The sequence below is a fragment of the Saimiri boliviensis genome, chromosome 4, assembly GCF_048565385.1.
Source record: "Saimiri boliviensis isolate mSaiBol1 chromosome 4, mSaiBol1.pri, whole genome shotgun sequence".
NCBI lineage: Eukaryota > Metazoa > Chordata > Mammalia > Primates > Cebidae > Saimiri > Saimiri boliviensis.
In genome coordinates this window covers 139,775,758-139,795,038 of record NC_133452.1, presented here as the reverse complement: position 1 = coordinate 139,795,038, position 19,281 = coordinate 139,775,758, and the positions used below count along the sequence as shown (strand labels likewise).

General features: G+C 40.2%; 1 long non-coding RNA gene across 3 annotated transcripts in view; it reads left to right on the top strand.

The window, feature by feature from the left end:
• The window catches only part of LOC104651283 (uncharacterized), an 81,296-nt gene that overhangs the window by 31,572 nt on the left and 30,443 nt on the right, over window positions 1-19,281 (top strand). For all 3 annotated transcript variants that reach the window (XR_012517403.1, XR_744788.3, XR_012517402.1), the window contains exon 2: window positions 6,707-6,850. This is a non-coding gene — a long non-coding RNA (uncharacterized LOC104651283). The remainder of the gene's footprint in view (window positions 1-6,706; window positions 6,851-19,281) is intronic.

Below are 19,281 nucleotides of genomic sequence, written 5' to 3'. Positions count from 1 at the left end.
GGTTGTATACTTAGAAGTGGAATTGTTCAGTCACATGTGTAACATTTTGAGGACCTGTGAAAACTGTTTTCCAAAGTGGCTGTTCCACCAGCAATATATGAGTGTTCCGTTTCTCCCTATCTTGCTAACACTTGTTATTGTCTGTCTTTTATTCTAGCCTTCCTAGTGGGTATAAAGTGTAGTGTTGATTTGCATATCTCCAATGACTAGTAACATGGAACATCCTTTTATGTACTTACTTACTATTTGTATATATTTGGAGAAATGCCTATCCAAATACCTTGCCTATTTCAAAAATGGTTTTTTTTTTTAAATTATTGAGATGTAAGACTTCATTATATATTCTCGATAGAAGTTTTTCTTATCAGGTATGTTATTTCTGGATATTTTCTTTCATTTTGTGGGCTATCTTCCCTTCCTTTCCTTCCCTCCCTCCCCTCCCCCTCCCCTTCCCTCACCTTCCTCCTTCCCTCCCTCCCTCCCTTCCTTCTTTCCTTCCAAATGTGGATTTTGTCAAATGTTTTTTCTGCATTTATTGAAATGATGATATGATTTTTGTTTTTTAAAATTGCTTATGTGATGTATTACATTTATTTACCTGTTTATGTTAAACCATAACTGCATCCCTGGTGTGAAATCCACTTGATCATGATATATTATCTCTTTGATATGCTGTTGGATTTGGTTAGCTAATATTTTGTTGAGGATTTTTGCATCTATGTTCATCAGGGATATTAGTCTGTCGTTTTTTTGTTATGTTCCTTCCTGGTTTTGGTATTAGGGATACTGGTTTCATAGAATGATTTAGATAGCATTCCCTCTTTCTCTGTCTTTTGGGATAGTTTGTGTAAGATGGGTGCCAACTGTTCGTTGAATGCCTGATAGAATTCACCTGTGAATCCATCTGGTCCTGGACTTTTATTTTTTGTGATGATTTTTTTTTATTACTGTTTCACTCTCGCTGATATTGGCCTGTTCAGAGTTTCTATTTCTTCCTTATGTAATCTAGAAAGGCAACATATTTCCAGGAATGTATCTGTCTCCTCTAGATTTTCTAGTTTGTACATGAAAACCTGTTCATAGCAGTCTTGAATGACCATTGGTATTTCCATTGTACTGGTTGTAATAGTTTCCCTTTCATTTCTAATTGAGCTTATTTGGATCTTCTCTCTTCTTTGCTTGGTTAACCTCACTAACGGTCTGTCATTTAGTCTATCTTTCCAAATAACTAGCTTTTTGTTTCATTTGTCTTTTGTATTTTTGTTGGTTTTAGTTTCATATAGTTCTGCTCTGATCTTTGTAATTTCTTTTCGCCTACTGGGTTTTGGTTTGGTTTGTTCTTGTTTCTCTGGTTCCTTGAGGTGTGACCTTAGATTGTCTTTTTTGTGCTCTTTCGTAGTTTTTGATGTGGGCATTTAACACAGTGAACTTTCCTCTTAACACCACTTTTGCTGTATCTCAGAGGTTTTGATAAATTGATTAACTATCATATTCAGCTTAAATAATTTTTAAATTTTAATCTTGATTTCATTGTTGACCCAAAGATCATTCAAGAGCAGATTATTTAACTTTAATGTGTTTGTATCGTTTTGAGGGTTCCTTTTGGAGTTAACTTCCAGTTTTATTCCATTGTGGTCTGAGAGGATACTTGATATAATTTCAATTTTTAAAAAATTTATTGAGACTTGTTTTGTGACCTACTATATGGTCTATCTTGGAGAATGTTTCATATACTGATGAAAGGAATGTGTATTCTGCAATTGTTGGGTAGAATGTTCTGTAAATATCTGTTAAGTCTATTTGTTCTAGGGTATAGTTTAAGCCAATTGTTTCATTAACTTTCTCTCTTGATGACTTGTCTAGTGCCGTCAGTGGAGTATTGAAGTCCCCACTATTATTGTGTTGCCATCTATCTCATTTCTTAGGTCTAGTAGTAATCGTTTTATGAACTTGGGAACTTCAGTGTTACGTGCATATACATTTAGAATTGTGATATTTTCCTGTTGGACTAATCCTTTTTATCATTATGTAATATCCCTTTTTGTCTTTTTTAACTGTTGCTGCTTTAATGTCTGTTTTGTCTGATATAAAAATAACTAATTCTGCTTGCTTTTGGTTTCCATTTGCATGGAATATCTTTTATCATCCCTTTACCTTAAGTTTATGTGACTCCTTATGTGTGAGGAGAGTCTCTTGAAGACAGCAGATACTTGGTGTGTGGGTTTTTATCCATTCTGCCATTTTGTATCTTTTAAGTGGCGCATTTAGGCCATTTACATTCAATGTTAGTATTGAGATGTGAGGTGTTGTCCTATTCATTATGCTAGTTGTTGCCTTAACAACCAGCATTCCCTACCATCCTCCCACCCCCACCCCCCTCATTGTGTGATTATTTTATATATCCTGTGAGATTTATGTTTTAAGGATGTTCTATTTTGGTGTATTTCAAGGTTTTGATCTAAGATTTAGAACTTTTAGCACTTCTTATAGTGCTGGCTTAATAGTAGTGAATTCTCTCAGCATCTGTTTGTCTGAGCAAGACTTTATATCTCCTCCATTTATGAAGCTTAGTTTTGTCAGATTTAAAATTCTTGGGTGACAATTATTTTGTTTCAGAAGACTAAAGATGTGACCCCCAATCCCTTCTGGTTTGCAAGGTTTCTGCTGAGAATTCTGCTGTTATTCTAATAGATTTTTCCTTTATAGATTATTTGATACTTTTGTCTCACAGCTCTTAAGATTCTTTCCTTCATCTTAACTTTAGGGAACCTGATGACTGTGTGCCTAGGTGATGATCTTTTTGCAATGAATTTCCCAGGTGTTCTTTGAGCTTCTTGTATTTGGATGTCTATGGAGTTAATTTTTTAAAATATGGGGTAAGGAAGGGATCCAGCAGTAATATCCCCTCTTGGATTCCTAATTTTACAATTTGAGTCTACTCTCTTTTATTTTATTTTATTTATTTATCTGTTTATTTTTGAGACGGAGTTTCGCTGTTGTTACCCAGGCTGGAGTGCAATGGTGCGATCTCGGCTCACTGCAACCTCCACCTCCTGGATTCAGGCAATTCTCCTGCCTCCGCCTCCTGAGTAGCTGGGATTACAGGCATGTGCCACCATGCCCAGATAATTTTTTTGTATTTTTAGTAGAGACGGGGTTTCACTATGTTGACCAGGATGGTCTCGATCTCTTGACCTCATGATCCACCCGCCTTGGCCTCCCAAAGTGCTGGGATTACAGGTGTGAGCCACCACGCCCGGCCTCTACTCTCTTTTATATTGATCAGTCTAGATAAAGGTTTGTAAATTTTGTTGATCTTTCAAAGAAACAACTTTTTATTTTGTTAATTTCATCTATTTTTTTATTTCTTATTTTATTAATTTCCACTTTAGTCTTTGTTATTTCCATCTTTCTTACTTGCTTTTAGTTTGTTTTCCTTTTTTATAGTTCTTTAAGATGGAAGTTTAGATGATTAATTTGAGTGGGGTGCTGCCTAGTGGAGCTGTGAGAAGAGGACCACTGTCCTCTAGGCCCCAGAATGGTAGATCCGCCAATAGTTTGCACCATGTGCATGGAAAAGCCACAGACACTCAGTGTCAGCCTGTGAAAGCAGCTGGGAGGGAGGCTGTACCCTGCAAAACCACTAGGCTGGAGCTACCCAAGATTATGAGAATCTATCTCTTACATCAGCATGACCTGGAGTCAAAGGAGATCATTTTGGAGCTTTAAAATTTGACTGCCCTGCTGGATTTCAGACTTGCATGGGTCCTATTATCCTTTTGTTTTGGCCAATTTCTTTCATTTGAAATGACTGTATTTTGCAATACCTGTACTCCCATTGTATCTAGGAAGTAACTAGCTTGCTTTTGATTTTACAGGCCCATAGACAGAAGGGACTTGCCTTGTGTCAGATGAGACTTTGGATTGTGGACTTTTCGGTTAATGCTGAAATGAGTTAAGATTTGGGGGACTATTGTGAAGGCATGATTGGTTTTGAAAGATGAGGACCTGAGATTTGGAAGGTCCAGGGGTAGAATAACATGGTTTGGCTGTGTCCCCATCCAAATCTCAACTTAAATGCTCTCTCCCAGATTCCCACATGTTTGTGGGAGGGACCCAGGGGGAGGTAGTTGAATCATGGGTGCAAGTCTTTCCCGTGCTAGTCTTGTGATAGTCAATAAGTCTCACAAGATCTGATGGCTTTATCAAGGGTTTCTGCTTTTGCCTCTTCCTCATTTTCTTTTGCTGCTGCCATATAATGAATGCCTTTCGCCTGCCACCATGATTCCAAGACCTCCCCAGCCATGAGGAACTATAAGTTCAGTTAAATCTCTTTTTCTTCCCAGTCTTGGGCATGTCTTTATCAGCAGTGTGAAAATGGACTAATACAGTAATATATAAAAAGTTTGCTGCCATAATGCTCCATTCACTTTCCTCTCCTTTGTCCTGTTATTGCTATACAAATGATATCTCTGTACATTGTATACCCATCAGCATAGATTTATGACTGTTGCTTTATGGAGTGCATTTTAAATTAGGTAGGCAAAAAAAGAGAGTTATAAACAAAAATATACACTTATACTCTCTTTTATAATTTCTTATGTATTGAGCTTTACTAGTACTTTTATTTTTTTATGTAGATTTGAGTTACTATCTCCTTTGAGTTACTATGTCTTTTTATTTTAGCCCAAAGGACTCCTTGTAATTTTTGTTGTAGGGCAGGTCCACTAGCTGTAGAATCTATCAGTTTTTGTTTATCTTAATGTCTTCTTTATTTCTGAATAACAATTTTGCTGGATGTAGAATTCTTGGGTAACAGTCTTTTCCTTTCTGCATTTTGAATGTGTCATTCTATTGCCTTATGGCCGTCATCATTTTTGATGAGAAATCAGCTGTTAATGTTTTTGAGGAGTGAATGTATATGATGAGTTGTTTCTTTCTTGCTGTTTTTAAGATGTTCTCTTGGTCTTTGTCTTTTGACACCTTGTGATGTGTCTTGGTCTCACTTTCTTTGTGTTTATTTTCCTTGGAGTTCGCTTAGTTTCTTGGATGTGTAGATTAATGTTTTGCATCACATTTGCAGATATTTTGGTCATTATTTTGTCAAATATGCTTTTCATCCCTTCCTCTCCTCTCCATTTTGGACTCCTATTATGCATGTGTTTATATGCCTCATGGAATCCTAGAGGTCTCTGAGAACCTGTTCATTTTTTGTCATTCTTTTTCTTTTCTGTTCCTCATACTGGATCACCTCTATAACCTATATTTCAGAATCTTAATTTTTAATTCACCCTGCTCAAATCTGCTGTTAGGCTCCTTCAGTGAATCATTAATTCAGTTTTTTTTATAATTTTTGTATTCCAGAATTGCTATTTACTATTTTTAAAAAAATAATTTCTATATTTTTATTGATATTCTGTATTTGGTAAGATATCATTTTCAGACTTTACTTTTTAAGATATTGTTGCCCTTAGTTTTTTAGAGATATTTAAGATTGATGATTCAAGTCTTTCTCTGGTAAGTATCATGTCTGGGCTTCCTCAAGTATAGTTTCTTTTGACTGCTTTTTTTTTCACTGTGTTTGGGCCATAACTTATTGTTTCTTTACATGTAGTATAGTTTTCTCTTAAGACCTGGGCATTTAAAATAATGTAATGTAGCAGCTGTATGAATCAACTTTTCTCCTCCTCTCCACCCAAGGTTTTTGTTGTTTGTTTAGTGGCTTTTCAGAATGAATTGTGTCAGTCTAGATTATTTGTCATGTGTGACTGCTGAAATCTCTGCTCAGTTAGTATGGAGATCGGCTAATGATTGAATAGCAAATTCCTTAAATATCTGGAACCAATAAGTTTCCAAATATTTGGAACCAATAAGGGGCTCTATGTGTATTGGAGCATGCCTTTAATGGTCAATGGTATGGTTGTTGTGTCTATCTTAGCCATCACTTGCTGCTTGCACAGAGCCTCAAGGTCAACCAGAGGTAAGAACTTGAAAACCTCTCAGTTCTTTTCTGAGAATGCTCACAGCCCTGGACACGCACATAGCCTTACACATACACATGGTCTTCTAGAGTCCCAGAAATATGTCAGCCTTATGTGGACATCTCATTACTCAGCTTTTACTTTACATTTTTTAGTTAGCCTGTTTTTCATTCCACCTGTTAGCCACTGCTTCAGGCAGTCCTGATGTATAACAATTGCTACTGATCTGTTTTCAAGAAGTGCCTTTCCCTTCATCCCAGAAAAGCCCATTTGCACTGTTTGTATTTTATTTGAGTCACTCAAATAAAGACAAGCCTTGGGAGTGGGATATTTCAAAGACCTACCTGACAGGTTGCAAAATGACAGTTCTCTGAGAATAGGGCTTTCAAGGAAGTTAAATCCCTTTATTCGCCCTTCAGTGGTTTCAGGCTTCTGATTTTCACTGTGATTGCTGGCTGTTGGTTTTTAGGGCTACCAAGGAGCAAGAGAGGAGGAGATGGGAATAAGGTAATTACAAATGTCACAAAACTCTCTGTTCTTGCTTAGATTTAGCTATTTTTCATGAGCAGAGGATCCCTGGATTAATGCAAGCCTTGATTAATTTCTAGGGGTCAGGAAAGGTTGATTATGACAGTTTTGCCAATGTATTTATTGCTTGTATGAAGGGGAGAATTTTTGGAAGTTATTACTGCCATTCACAGTGATATCTGCATTGTTTTTAACAGTGAAAACCTGAAAACAACCTGATAGCAAGAAGAACATTCATACCGTGGAATACTGTGAAACTACTCAGAAGAATGAGTTTTCCTCTTGACCTGGAGGAGTGTGACAATGTTTTAAATGAGAAAAATTAAAGAGAAAGAGAGAAGGTGAGCACAGATATGTGGGTATCTATGTCTCTGTCTATCCATATATCTTCAATTTTCCTAAAGTTATAACAACTGAAAACTCCTATGTGTCTATATTTTCCTTTGAGTATGGAGACAGGCGTATAAGGCAAATCCTGGGGTGTCAAGTTGTTTGTAGTGAGATTTGGGGAATAAATGGGGAGAGGGTGTGTAGAAAAGCATGTTAGCTTTTTCTTTATTTGCATAGTTTCAGAGATTGTGGTGAGCATGTGTTACATTTGTTATTTTTGAAGGTGACATCTTTATTTATTTATTTATTTATTTATTTTTTTTTTATTGCATTTTAGGTTTTGGGGTACATGTGATGAACATGCAAGATTGTTGCATAGGTACACACATGGCAGTGTGCTTTGCTGCCTTCCGTCCCCTCACCTGTATCTGTCATTTCTCCCCATGCTATCTCTTCCCACCTCCCCACCCCCCGCCCCTCCCCCATTTGCCCCCAACGGACCCCAGTGTGTAGTGCTCCCCTCCCTGTGTCCATGTGTTCTCATTGTTCAACACCCGCCTATGAGCGAGAATATACGGTGTTTGATTTTCTGCTCTTGTGTCAGTTTGCTGAGAATGATGGTTTCCAGGTTCATCCATGTCCCTATAAAGGACGTGAACTCATCGTTTTTGATGGCTGCATAATATTCCATGGTGTATATGTACCACATTTTCCCTATCCAGTCGATCATCGTTGGGCATTTGGGTTGGTTCCAGGTCTTTGCTATTGTAAACAGTGCTGCAATGAACATTCGTGTGCACGTGTCCTTGTAGTAGAATGATTTATAATCCTTTGGATATATACCCAGTAATGGGATTGCTGGGTCAAATTGGATTTCTATTTTTAGGTCCTTGAGGAATCGCCACACTGTCTTCCACAATGGTTGAATTAATTTACATTCCCACCAACAGTGTAAAAGTGTTCCTATTTCTCCACATCCTCTCCAGCATCTGTTGTTTCCCGATTTTTTAATGATCGCCATTCTAACTGGTGTGAGATGGTATCTCAATGTGGTTTTGATTTGCATTTCTCTGATGACCAGTGATGATGAGCATTTTTTCATATGTTTGTTGGCCTCCTGTATGTCTTCTTTTGTAAAGTATCTGTTCATATCCTTTGCCCATTTTTGAATGGGCTTGTTTGTTTTTTTCTTGTAGATCTGCTTTAGTTCTTTGTAAATTCTGGATATCAGCCCCTTGTCAGATGGGTAGACTGCAAAAATTTTTTCCCATTCTGTTGGTTGCCGATTCACTCTACTGACTGTTTCTTTTGCCGTGCAGAAGCTGTGGAGTTTGATTAGGTCCCATTTGTCTATTTTGGCTTTTGTTGCCATTGCTTTTGGCGTTTTGGTCATGAAGTCCTTGCCTACACCTATGTCCTGAATGGTTTTGCCTAGATTTTCTTCTAAGGTTTTTATGGTATTAGGTCTGATGTTTAAGTCTTTAATCCATCTGGAGTTAATTTTGGTGTAAGGTGTCAGGAAGGGGTCCTGTTTCTGCTTTCTGCACATGGCTAGCCAGTTTTCCCAACACCATTTATTAAACAGGGAGTCCTTTCCCCATTGCTTGTTTTTGTCAGGTTTGTCGAAGATCAGATGGTTGTGGGTATGTTGTATTTCCTCTGAGGCCTCTGTTCTGTTCCATTGGTCTATATCTCTGTTTTGGTACCAGTACCATGCTGTTTTGATTACTGTAGCCTTGTAGTATAGTTTGAAGTCCGGTAGTGTGATGCCTCCCGCTTTGTTCTTTTTGCTTAGAGTTGACTTGGCTATGCGGGCTCTCTTTTGGTTCCATATGAAGTTTAAGGTGTTTTTTTCCAGTTCTGTGAAGAAGGTCATTGGTAGCTTGATGGGAATAGCGTTGAATCTGTAAATTACTTTGGGCAGTATGGCCATTTTCACGATGTTGATTCTTCCTAACCATGAACATGGAATCTTTCTCCATCTGTTTGTATCCTCTCTTATTTCGTTGAGCAATGGCTTGTAGTTCTCCTTGAAGAGGTCCTTTACATTCCTTGTTAGTTGTATTCCTAGGTACTTTATTCTCTTTGTAGCAATTGTGAATGGCAGTTCGTTCTTGATTTGGCTCTCTTGAAGTCTATTACTGGTGTATAGGAATGCTTGTGATTTTTGCACGTTGATTTTGTATCCTGAGACTTTGCTGAAGTTGTTTATCAGTTTCAGGAGATTTTGGGCTGAGATGATGGGGTCTTCCAGATATACAATCATGTCATCTGCAAATAGAGACAATTTGATTTCCTCCTTTCCAATTTGGATACCCTTTATTTCTTTTTCTTGCCTGATTGCTCTGGCTAGAACTTCCAGTACTATATTGAATAGGAGTGGTGAGAGAGGGCATCCTTGTCTAGTGCCAGATTTCAAAGGGAATGCTTCCAGTTTTTGCCCATTCAGTATGATATTGGCTGTTGGTTTGTCGTAAATAGCTTTTATTGTTTTGAGATACGTTCCGTCAATACCTAGTTTATTGAGGGTTTTTAGCATAAAGGGTTGTTGAATTTTGTCAAAAGCCTTCTCTGCATCAATCGAGATAATCATGTGGTTTTTGTCTTTGGTTCTGTTTATGTGGTGAATTATGTTTATGGACTTGCGTATGTTGAACCAGCCTTGCATCCCCGGGATGAATCCTACTTGATCATGGTGGATGAGCTTTTTGATATGCTGTTGCAATCGGTTTGCCAGTATTTTATTGAAGATTTTTGCATCTATGTTCATCATGGATATTGGCCTGAAATTTTCTTTTCTTGTTGAGTCTCTGCCGGGTTTTGGTATCAGGATGATGTTTGTCTCGTAAAATGATTTGGGAAGGATTCCCTCTTTTTGGATTGTCTGGAATAGTTTCAGAAGGAATGGTATCAGCTCCTCCTTGTATGTCTGGTAGAATTCAGCTGTGAACCCATCTGGACCTGGGCTTTTTTTGGGTGGTAGGCTCTTTATTGCTGCCTCGACTTCAGACCATGTTATTGGTCTATTCAGGGTTTCGGCTTCTTCCAGGTTTAGGCTTGGGAGGTGGCAGGTGTCCAGGAATTTATCCATTTCTTCCAGGTTTACTAGTTTATGTGCATAGAGTTGTTTGTAATAATCTCTGATGATGGTTTGGATTTCTGTGGAATCTGTGGTGATATCCCCTTTATCGTTTTTTATTGCATCAATTTGGTTATTCTCTCTTTTCTTTTTTATTAATCTGGCTACTGGTCTGTCTATTTTGTTGATCTTTTCAAAAAACCAGCTCCTGGATTTATTGATTTTTTGAAGAGTTTTTTGTGTCTCTATTTCCTTCAGTTCTGCTCTGATCTTAGTTATTTCCTGTCTTCTGCTAGGTTTTGAGTTTTTTTGATCTTGCTCCTCTAGCTCTTTCAATTTTGATGATAGGGTGTCAATTTTAGATCTCTCCTTTCTTCTCATGTGGGCACTCATTGCTATATATTTTCCTCTAGAGACTGCTTTAAATGTGTCCCAGAGATTCTGGTATGTTGTGTCTTCGTTCTCATTGGTTTCGAAGAACATCTTTATTTCTGCCTTCATTTCATTGTTTATCCAGTCAACATTCAAGAGCAAGTTGTTCAGTTTCCATGAAGCTGTGCGGTTCTGAGTTAGTTTCTGCATTCTGAGTTCTAACTCGATTGCACTGTGGTCTGAGAGACTGTTTGTTATGATTTCTGTTCTTTTGCATTTGCTGAGGAGTGATTTATTGCCAATTATGTGGTCAATTTTAGAGTAGGTGTGATGTGGTGCTGAGAAGAATGTATATTCTGTGGATTTGGGGTGGAGAGTTCTGTAAATGTCTATTAGGTTTGCTTGTTCCAGGTCTGTGTTCAGGTCCTGGATATCCTTGTTGATTTTCTGTCTGGTTGATCTGTCTAATATTGACAATGGGGTGTTAAAGTCTCCCACTATTATTGTGTGGGAGTCTAAGTCTCTTTGTAAGTCATTAAGAACTTGCCTTATGTATCTGGGTGCTCCTGTATTGGGTGCATATATATTTAGGATCGTTAGCTCTTCTTGTTGCAGTGATCCTTTTACCATTATGTAATGTCCTTCTTTGTCTCTTTTGATCTTTGTTGCTTTAAAGTCTATTTTATCAGAGATGAGAATTGCAACTCCTGCCTTTTTTTGCTCTCCATTTGCTTGGTAGATCTTCCTCCATCCCTTTATTTTGAGCCTTTGTGTATCCTTGCATGTAAGATGGGTTTCCTGGATACAGCACACTGATGGGTTTTGGCTTTTTATCCAATTTGCCAGTCTGTGTCTTTTGATTGGGGCATTTAGTCCATTGACATTTAGGGATAGTATTGTTATGTGTGAATTTGATGCTGTCATTTTGATGCTACCTGGCTGTTTTGTTGGTTAGTTGATGCAGATTCTTGATTGTGTTGCTGCTTTTTTACCATTTGGTGTGTTTTTAGAGTGGCTGGTACTGGTTGTTCCTTTATATGTGTAGAGCCTCTTTCAGGAGTTCTTGTAGAGCAGGTTTGGTGGTGATGAAATCTCTGAGTGCTTGCTTGTTCACAAAGGATTTTATTTTTCCTTCACTTATGAAGCTGAGTTTGGCTGGATAGGAGATTCTGGGTTGAAAGTTCTTTTCTTTAAGGATGTTGAATATTGGCCCCCAGTCTCTTCTGGCTTGTAGGGTTTCTGCTGAGAGATCTGCTGTGAGTCTAATGGGCTTCCCTTTGTGGGTAACCCGACCTTTCTCTCTGGCTGCCCTTAGCATTTTCTCTTTCATTTCAACCCTGGTGAATCTGACGATTATGTGCCTTGGGGTTGCTCTTCTTGAGGAATATCTTTGTGGTGTTCTCTGTATTTCCTGGATTTGAATATTGGCCTGCCTTGCTAGGTTAGGGAAGTTTTCCTGGATAATATCCTGAAGAGTATTTTCCAGCTTGGATTCATTCTCTTCATCACATTCAGGTACACCTATCAGACGTAGATTAGGTCTTTTCACATAGTCCCACATTTCTTGAAGATTTTGTTCATTCCTTTTTGCGCTTTTTTCTCTGTTCTTGCCTTCTCTTTTTATTTCATTGAGTTGGTCTTCGACCTCTGATATCCTTTCTTCTGCTTGGTCAATTCGGCTGTTGAAGCTTGTGCATGCTTCACGAAGTTCTCGTGTTGCGTTTTTCAGCTCCATCAATTCACTTATTCTCCTCTCTATGCTGTCCATTCTCGTCAGCAGTTCGTCCAATCTTTTTTCAAGGTTCCTATTTTCTTTGCGATGGGTTAGAACATGTTCTTTTAGCTCATTGTAGTTTCTTACTACCCACCTTCTGAAGTCTGATTCTGTCATTTCATCACCCTCCTTCTCCATCCGGTCTGGTTCCCTTGCTGGTGAGGAGTTGTGATCACTTTTAGGAGGAGAGGTGTTCTGGTTTCGGGAGTTTTCATCCTTTTTACGCTGGTTTCTACCCATTTTTGTGGGTTTATCCACCTGTTGTCTGTCTCTGTCCCAGGGAGTTGGAGCTTTATGAGTTTCCGTTGCACTACTGCCTTTTTTGATTTTTTTTTTTTCAGGTCGGACCCGCCCAGCTAGCAGCTCGCCTAGCCTCTGCCTGCCCGCAGGGGCTTTGCTGAGCTGCTGTGGGCTCCGCCCAGCTGCCCTGAGCTCTTCCCTGCAGTCCTTTTTATATGGGCGTAGTTAGAACTGACTGGGCAATGGTGGCCCCGCCTCTGTTATGGCGGACTCTCTCTGTTGTGGCAGGTTGCCTCGGCAACGGCGGGTTGCCTCGGCTGTAGCGGTGGAGAGTCTCAGTAATGGCGGAAGCCCCTCCCCCACGGAGCCGGACCCGTCCCGGTTCAGCTGTGCTTGGTTTGAAGGGCTCAACCCAGAGGGTTTCCAATTACTGTTTTTGTTTTCGTTGTTGTTGGGGGTGGAGGGGTGGGACCAACCGAGCCTGATCACCTGGCTCCCTGACTCAGAGTCTTTTCTTTTAAGTTGAACGACCCCGCGTTCCGGTCCCTTGTTGAAAAGGCGCCGGGATCTCCCGTGCTGCGACTCACGGAGTCGGCTCGAACCGCGGCGCCGGCTCCTGGCGGATTTTTTGCCTAGGAATCTCCTGGCCTGACTCGCTATTTCAGATGAATGGGCTATTCTGCCGTCTCAAGGCTCTGCTCGCCAGCTAAGAGGGCTCCCAGACCAGTGGCTTTTGTACGGAGAACCGCAGCAACAGGGAGTGGTCACAGCAGCCGCGCGGGCGGAATCAGCCCCGCGGGGGCCAAAACAGCCGCACCGGCTGGGACTGCGACGCTGGCGACCCCTCTGCCTGGGTATCTCCTGGTCTGTGGGCAATAAGAGTTCGTCTGGAAATGCGGCGTCCACTCACCCTCTGCACTTTCACTGGGAGCTGAAGTCCTGAGCTGTTCTTAGGCGGCCATCTTGAAAGTCGGATCCAGTAATTGATTGAAGGTGACATCTTAAGAAATGTTTATGGGGTACAAGATCATCCATTAGTCTACCATCCTAAAGAATTTTACATTTAACTTTTTCTCTTTTCTCTCGGCTTTCTACAGCCATATAAATGCGCTTATATAGTCACAGCATAGATACATTTGTATTCTTTTTCATGTGAACCAAACTACTTCCTAGTTTAAAAAATTAAATGTTCACTGGCTCTCCATGTTTGCTGGGATTATTTTTAGACTCAAGAGAGATGACTTGTTTAGTGGATGCCAAAACATGCAGCTGTGCTTATGATAAAGCGGTGATGGCTGAAACAATTGGCAGGGCCCTGCTGCAGCCATTGCTTTCTGCCAAGCACAAGCCTTCATGATGTGATGAAAGGGCAGGAAGAGCTTTGCGGGCAGGCTCGGCACTGTGTTGTGGAGGTCCTTTTGGAACCTTAAGAGACATTCTATTGTCCTGTGTATTCAGTCTCAAGTGGCCACTCTAAAATCTTTAGTCACCCAAGACTTTAAAGAGATGCTCTTTACTCTTGAGTGGAGGTGTGAAGAGAAGCCCAAAGCCCTCTACTGTCTGACTCATGCCTTGCTGTTGCTATGCTGGGGTCCTTCCTGTGCTGAATGACCTGAAGATTCAGGGAGAGGTCCTGGAGGGCCCTATGGGAGTCTTAGCACAGACACAGGGGGGTTTCTGCTGCACCTAGCTGGTGGTCTTTGGTCAGCCTCTTGGACACTCTCTGCTTCCCTGATTCCCTAGACAGTTAATAAGAGTAGCAACACTTCTGGACCACATGGCTATCTCTAAAGCTTCATCCTTAGCAGGTGTGTGTGGGAGCGTGATACACACAGGGGTACCGACTCCCAAGCTTAGGGGCAGATGTGTGGCCTGGCACTTTTGTTTGATCATTCTGGGCTATTACTCTTGCATGTTGCTTTTCTTGTCACTCTTTCTTAATCTCTTTTTTGCCCAAGCTCACCTACCCTCTTCCTTTTGATTAAAGCAAATGGTGCTATATTCAGGACAATGATGCTTTTATCATGTTGCCTAGAGCTCATGCCTCTCCTCCGATACTGTTGTGATGTTATGAGAAGGCATGAATGCGTTGCGGGCTATGGGGCATGGTGGGCACAGTATGATCACTGACAAGGCAAGAGTAAAGACCACTCACGTCCACAGACTCACATGAATAAAGATCCAGCCCTGCCTGGAAGAATGCATGGGCAGCATCACCTGTGTGACGGCTGCACTATAGGTGCAAATATACCTGGATATGGTCTCAGGCCTGTGGTCACTCAGAGGACTGTGAGCATGTCACTGCTGCTGACTGTCCTTTGGAAGAATTTGGTGGGTCCCTGAAGGCATGGCTAGATTGGAAGCCCTTTGTTTGCCTCATACAGTCATAGCAGAGGGGAGAGGGGCCCACTTTTATTGGTGGTTCCAGGTGCTGTCTCTCTCATGACAGCAATCACGTTTATAAAGTGGGGAAAGGCAACTCCATGACACATGCCTTACGAGCAGAGGTGCCTCAGGATTTGGGGGAAACTGTGGACAGGACAGCCACATGCTTCAGTTTTTCTACATCTGTGCCAATTTTAAACATCTTCCAGAAACATCTGAACATTTAAACATTTATAATGGCACGAGAAAACAATACATTTCAAATTGATTTTTCTTAAGAGGAGTCACATATTGAAAACTATCAGCCATTTTACACCTTTGCGTGAATGAGTCAATCTTGAAATCTCACAGATTTATTGAGAGAGCAGGTTTCAGTGTGGGCAAAGGAAGACCCCATCCTTGTGCTCAGACTTTCGGTGGCGAGAGATGCAAGCGTGAGACAAAGGAGTGAACTTGGAGGAGCAACACGGACCAAGAAAGGGGCATGAGGTTCAGAAGAAGCAAAGTGTTGCCCAGCTTATTTATAAATACATGAAGCATCACATAATCAAGTCAAGCAGAAGTTGGCGGATGCACATCCAAAGCTCAGCATGCAGAGAGCTCCAGCGATGATGATGGTGATGATGATTTTGAAAGTTCACCACAAAGCCCTTCTCTCTTAGTGACTTCAGTATTTTCTAATTCTTACTGTTTAAGCCCATGTTCTTCCTGCAGCTGAACATGGTTTTGAATTTTCTTCAGTGTCTTTTAATTCTCTGTTGTTCAAAAATCATCATCCCTCTTGATGGGTTTTGAAGCCATTCCTCTCAGGCAGTGGTTCTCAAAGTGTGAGATCTGGACCAGCCTCATTTGCATCACTCAGGATCTTGTTTGAAATTCAAGTTTTTAGGCTTCACTCTAGACCTACTGGCTCAGAATCTCTGGGTGGGGCCCAGCAGTGTGTTTCTACAAGCCCTCCCAGTGATAGGAATTCAAGCCAGATTTTGAGAACTAGTGGTCTAGAGGCCAAAAATAACAAGGTGCAGATAACAGACAAATGACGTATTTGTTATTCTGAATTTATGATCTGTCTCTATCTCTCTATCTGGATATATCTGTATCTATAGATATATAGATAACAGATATAGATATATCTATTTCTAGACGTGTGTGTGTGTGTGTGTGTGTGTGTGTGTGTGTGTGTGTGAAGCACTGAGAAAAGGCAAAGATATCTTGCATTAGGCAATGGAAGGACAGCAGCGCTGGTATTTCATAAGTTAATGGGCATGATGAGTAAACCTATATTCCTAGAAAAATCAGAACAGAACTCCATGAACAGTAGTGAGCACATGTGTTTAGGAAAGTCAGTCTCAGTACTGCTCCATCAGAGAAAAGACCTAAGTGAAAACTGGATAATCATGCAGAGTAATATGCCATCGGTAATAATAATTTCTAAAAACACCTTGATTATAAGCTGTGGCTTTAGCAAATGCTTGGCTCCACATGGTGCTGCTGCTGATGTGTCTGGCAAGTTTAACTTCCTGCTTTGAGAATTTTAAGAGTCACTGAAGACGTTGGGGGCCTGGTTGAATGGAGGGACAGAAGCGGGAGGTGGTTAGATGCGAAGCTGAATGTGCACGCAACTGTGTGTGTTCATCCTTGCCTCAGAACACTAGGTGGATGTGCTGTGTTATTTATAAGCTGTGGGTGGGTGGCATTGATTGCATCCTTTATGTTCTGGAAGAGGTTTCCACTTTGGACCCTTCTGTGGGTCAAGGGAAGAAGGCAGTGATAAGTATGTCCTTCCACTTAGGTTACTTTTGTCTAACTTGGTAAGTTGACAGCATTTGCTCAAGTACTTAGCTACTCGAAGGGGCATCTTGGCTTCATGTGGGGATTGGCAATTAATAATGACTCACCACTGGTGAGAAGTTAAGAGCACAACTTACAGAGACACAGTTGGATTAGACAAATCTTGCCCTAGTTAGAATGTCCTGCTAGGGAGTGCAAGGAGCTGGGGTGAAAAAGACAGGCAGATGTGCCGTGAATGGTTTCCAGCAGTCCTTTCTTAGTTACTCAGGATGTCAGAGGGGTTTGTACACTCAATTCCTCCAGAGTCATCCACTTACTTGCACGTTTAGGTAAATAGCTCTTGGTTATGGCAAGTCTGGCTAATTCACTAAGTCTTTCAGGGACTTAGTGCCAGATGCTGTGTGATTTGTGGGACACCACAGGGAGCAAGCTGGAAGGCTTTTGGTCCAACTGTCCTTGCGGGTTTCATGGCAATAGGCTTCATGTCATCGCCGCCCTGAAAAGTTGCTGGAGGCAGCACAGTGTGATGGTTTAACACACAGGCATTGGATTCATAGCAGAGTGGCTGCAAAATTGTACCTGAGTGCATCAAGGCCTCAACAAAGTTATTTACACTCCTATGCACCAGTTTCCTTATGTGTAAAAGACCACAGTAGCACCAGGACCCTAGGGTTAGCTGGTTATTACTGGAGATTGATCTATCTATCTATCTATCTATCTATCTATCTATCTATCTATCTAGATATTAGACACAAGCCCGGTGGACAGGGCAGAAATGAATTTGCAAAACTCTATCACTACTATTCAAAAAAACAACAGGAACAATGCTATTGACAGACAAGCTTTATTCTTTTCATGTGCCAAAGACTGAACATTTGGGTTCCTATGAATAAGTGGCTTTCCTAAATTTTGAGAAAGTTTCACTTATGGTGAAGCAAACAAGAGAATTAAGCCCTAAATACAGGTTCTCTGTTTAAAGATTGACACATGTGTATGAAAACAAAAACCCCTATCTGGCTCTTAACTACCCCTTCTGTTTGACAGGGATGTGGGCAGGTGGTGGGGGGAGGTTGTTGGCAAGCCCCTTACACTTTTAAACTAAAATGTTGAGAAATGCATATGGTTAAAAAATGCTGAGTTAAAGATGTGTGAAAAATCTCTCTGGTTCTGGTCCTCAGTCCTTCTCCCCAGAAGTAACTATATTGTCAGTTTTCATCAAATACCTACTTATTCTCTTATTAATTTTTGAAATTTTATTTGTGGTAAGATACACATAACATAAAAGTTGCCATATTAACTTTTTTTTTTTTTTAAGGGACAGGGTCTTGCTCTGTCACCCAGGCTGGAGTGTAGTGGAGTGTTCATCGTTCACTGCAGCCTTGACCTCCTGGGATTAAGTGATCCTCCTATCTTAGCTTTCCTTGTAGCTGGAACTAAAGGCATGTGCCACCACACTCAGCTAAGTTCTTTTTTTTTTTTTTGGTAGAGATGGAGGCGTCTCACTGTGTTGCTCAGGTTGGTCTTGAACTCCTGGCTTTCAGCGATCCTCCCCTTTCAGCCTCCCAAAGTGCTGGGATTTCAGGCATATGTCATGACTTCCAGCTCCATATTAACCATTTTTTAATGGTACGGTTCAATAGTGTGGGTACATTCACAGTGTTTTGCAGCCATCCCTACCATCTATCTACAGAACGTTTTCATCTTGCAAAAGTGAAACTTTGTACCCATTAAACAACTCCTAATTTCCTCCTCTCTGAATTTCTGGCAGTACTCATTCTACTTTCTGTTGCTATCAATTGCCTATTCTAGATACCTCATATAAGTGGAATCATACAGTATTTGTGCTTTTGTGACTGGCTAATTTCAGTTAGCATAATGTTTTCAAGGTTTATCCATGTTATAGCATGTGCCAGAATGCTTCCTTTTTCATGCTGAATAATATTCCATTGTGTGCATAGACCACATTTTGTTTGTCTATCCATCTTTCAGAGGAAGTTACACAAGTGTTCACTGAAAGATGAATAGACAAACAAATTTGTGTGAATGGGTCAATCTTCAAATTTTAGAATCAATTTGTCTATATTCACAAAAAATCTTGCAAAAATATTGTTTGGGATTGCACTGAACCTATAGATCAAGTTTGAAAGAACCAACACCTTAACAATATTGAGTCTACCTATCCATGTACATGGAATATCTCTCCATTTATTTAGATTTGTTTTGATTTCTTCTATCAGAGTTTTATAGCTTTCCTCATATGGATCTTGTACCTCTTTTGTTGGATTTATACCTAAGTATTTCATTTTTGGGGGTGCTAATGTAAATGGCATGGTGTTTTTAATTTCAAATTCCAGTAATTTCTTACTGGTATATAGGAAAGCAACTGATTTTTGTGTATTAACCTTGCATCCTGCAACCTTGCTATAATTGTTTATTAGTTGCAGGCATATTTTGTTGGTTCTTTGGGACTTTCTGCATAGACAATTATGCCATTTGCAAACAAAGACAGTTTTATTTTCTCTCTCTCAATCTGCATAATTTTTATTTACTTTTCTGGTCTTATTGCTAGCTAGAACTTCCATTTTGATGCTGAATAAGGATGGTAAGAGTGGACATTCTTGCCTTTTTCCTGATCTTAGTGGGAAAACAACTGGTTTTCCACTATTAAGCATGACTTTAGCTATAGATTTTTCTGTGTGTGAATTTTTTGATCAAGTTGAGGAAATTTTTCTCTATTTCTAGTTTGCTAAGAGTTTGAATCATGAATGGTTGTTGGATTTTGTCAAATGCTTTTTCCTCAT